Source organism: Citrus clementina, unplaced genomic scaffold, assembly GCF_000493195.1.
Source record: "Citrus clementina cultivar Clemenules unplaced genomic scaffold, Citrus_clementina_v1.0 scaffold_8, whole genome shotgun sequence".
Lineage (NCBI taxonomy): Eukaryota > Viridiplantae > Streptophyta > Magnoliopsida > Sapindales > Rutaceae > Citrus > Citrus x clementina.
In genome coordinates, this window is record NW_006262022.1 from 22,524,526 (window position 1) to 22,527,647 (window position 3,122).

A 3,122-nucleotide genomic window follows, 5' to 3' on the forward strand; every position below is an offset into this window, starting at 1 on the left:
TACCCATGATGTGGACACTTCAAGAGTAGCCCATTGAATCGCTCCCATGTTTCGAAAAATTGCTCGTCCTCTCTCTGGGTAAACTCTGAGATTTCCCTGCGAATAGCATTGGTTTTATGCACTGGGAAATATTTATTCAAAAATTTCGTTACCATTTGTTCCCATGATGAAATGCTATTAGCAGGTAAAGTATTTAACCATGAACGAGCTCTATCTTTTAAAGAAAATGGGAATAATCTAAGTTTAACATCATCATCTGAAAAATTCTCATATTTAAATGTTTGACAAATGGCATGAAAATCATTCAAATGATTATATGGGTCCTCATTTTCTAGGCCATAGAATGTGGGGAGACAATTTAGCACACTAGGTTTTAATTCAAAACTCCTAGCAGCTACATTTGGGTATCTTATGCATGATGTGCTCAAATTAGCTAAAGGACTGAAGTAGTCCTTAAATGGCCTCTCATGTGGTTGCAAATCCATTTTATTTTTAATTTGTTTGTGTGTGCGAAGTGTTTTTTCTAATTCAAGGTCTATAGGTTCAAGATTAGGTAATAATGACCTACGACCATGCATGCAAAAACAAATAAAATAAAAATAAAGATGAGAACAAAACAAATAAAAATAAAGAAGAGGGAGAAATTACGATACTAACCTTATTGCGCTATTAAAACCTTTCTATAAAAATACACAAAAATAAATACGTGAAATAAATTAACTAAAAATAAATTAATAAGATAAACAAAAAAAAATTACAAAGAAAAATAAATTGAAAATTAAATTACAGAATTTTAAAGAAGAGAAAAAAATACTAACCTTTAAATGTAGATTCACTTTTTTTTTCTTTTTTTTTAATAAAAATAAAAAAATACAAGAAAACAAATAAAAGAAATTATTCACAAAAATTAATTCTATGAATTAAAAGTACTTACGTCCCCGGCAACGGCGCCAAAAACTTGTTGTGCAAATTTTAATGTACTCGCAAGCGCACGAATCTATTGTAGTATAGATCTATGGTGACGAGTGTCGATCCCACGAGGAGGTGGATTTTAATTGTGTAGAATTAATTTTGTAAATGGGTTGTTGGATTTATGGTGGAAATGATTTGGTATATGCTAAAACTTAAATTAAAATGGCGAGAATAAATTCTAAAATTGGAATTGCAATGGCGAGAATAAATTGAAGATAATTCTATTGAAATGACGTACTTGGGTATCTGGATCCGTATCAACATGCATCATGGGCTAAATAATCCGTATTAATGCCAATTAAATCATGAGGGGGGAATCCACACCTCATGAACCACGCTCTAATCAATATGGTGCTAAGGGCTTATCGTGCCAAATAATAATAACCTTATACTAGAGAGCCGGTGTAACCAAGGCGGTACTAGACAAGATTAGTATTATTTGTCGACGGGAAGTCAAAACATCCACAAAAACTAGAGGGGAAGAGAAAGTAAATTTACCAAATTAAGCCCATGACACATGTTGAGACTTCACCTTCAACCCAAGCTTGAAAGAAAATTAGCCACTCATAATTGAACTAGGGGCAAAATGGGAATTTATTAAAATACGAAGAAAATACAAGATGGAGAGGGAATTACAGAAAATGGATCCCAAAAATGGATTCAGAGATATCAAATTAGGGGGGAGAGGCCCCCTTTTTATAGATACATGGAGTAAATCATGGCCATCGGATTAAAAACAGTTTGGACGCTCAGGATTGCGCCACGTCATCAGTCAACAGTCCACGGTTTGACCACGCGGATGAACAGTAACACGGTTTGACCCGACTTTGAACAGTAACGCGGTTTGACCCGGATGAACAGTAACGCGGTTTGGTTGAAAATAATCCCGTGTGATGCATGCACCGTACGCGAGATTTTTCGTCCACTGATATGCTGCCACGTCACCATCAACAGTACATAAGAATTTTAGTCCAACAGGATCGTGACACCTCATCAGTCAATGCCACATCATCGGTCAATGCCACGTCATCATCCGTCTATGTGAACAGTGTCGTGAACAGTAACGTATACAATACCATACACGTGAATAGTACCGTACATGTGAATAGTGCCATTTTTCCTTTTATGCTCCTCCTAAGGTTTTCGACCGTCCTGAGTTCAAAAGTGATGTCCGTTTTGCCGTCTGATCTCTCCTTTATTGTGAAATGACTATAATGCCCCTAAAATACATAAAATACTTAATTAAAATAAAACACATGTAATTAAATCACAAGAAGGTTAAATATATAAAAGTAAGGGTTGTTAGTAAGACTTGAAATGTAAAATGATGGTTTTCTCCTTTATAAATATGCATTTTCTAACACTCAACAAAATTGACGGTGACAATGATTATATTCTTGTTAAAGTTAATACGATGACAACAACAACGAATATTAAAATTTACTAATGCTTTTAGTGTTTAAAACAGTTGTTATATGCAACTAATAGATAGTTAAGTGGATGCCAACCTAGTTGAGTTGTGCTGTTATTATAATGATGCAAATTACACATATTTTATCTTATTTGTAATTTATAGGTTTTTGTTCCATAAAAATAAATATTTATCTATCAAATATTGTTATTTTTAATTAGGCAATTTGTCTCATTTTTCCAATAAAGATTTCCTAAAATATTTTATTCTTAAGGACAATTAAACTATAATGATGTAAATTACGCCTATATTTTATATTATTTGCAACTTGTAGCTTTTCATTTCATAAAAATAAATATTTTATCTTATTTATCCTTCAAATATTGTTATTTTTATTAAAAACATATGTCAAACTTTTTTCAATAAAGATTTTCTAATATAGTTTTTGTTAGGATCAATCCCATTAGGCTAAAAGTTTAAGCCGATAGCCAAGGTGCAACTTTATTTCCTTATACCATGGAATCGCAGAGCCCTACACTAAGTGGCGGGTGGATATGAGGGGCTGCATACATTTGTAATTGTGCCAATGGGCCGGGCAGTTACGCCCTAGGAAACCTCACTGCCACCTCAATAAAATTACACAAAAAGATGTTACACCTACAACTGCGCAGAAGAATTGTTAGGGCCCCATAACCCCAACAATTTCTTCTTTAGGAGGATTCATATTTAAGGAATAAAT

The 3,122-nt window shown here is 33.5% G+C and overlaps 1 non-coding gene across 1 annotated transcript; it reads left to right on the plus strand.

Moving 5' to 3' along the window:
• LOC112096555 lies at positions 1 to 104 on the plus strand. Its single transcript, XR_002904456.1, has one exon. It is a non-coding gene; the product is annotated as a small nucleolar RNA R71 (small nucleolar RNA).
• Positions 105 to 3,122: the final 3,018 nt, after the last annotated feature.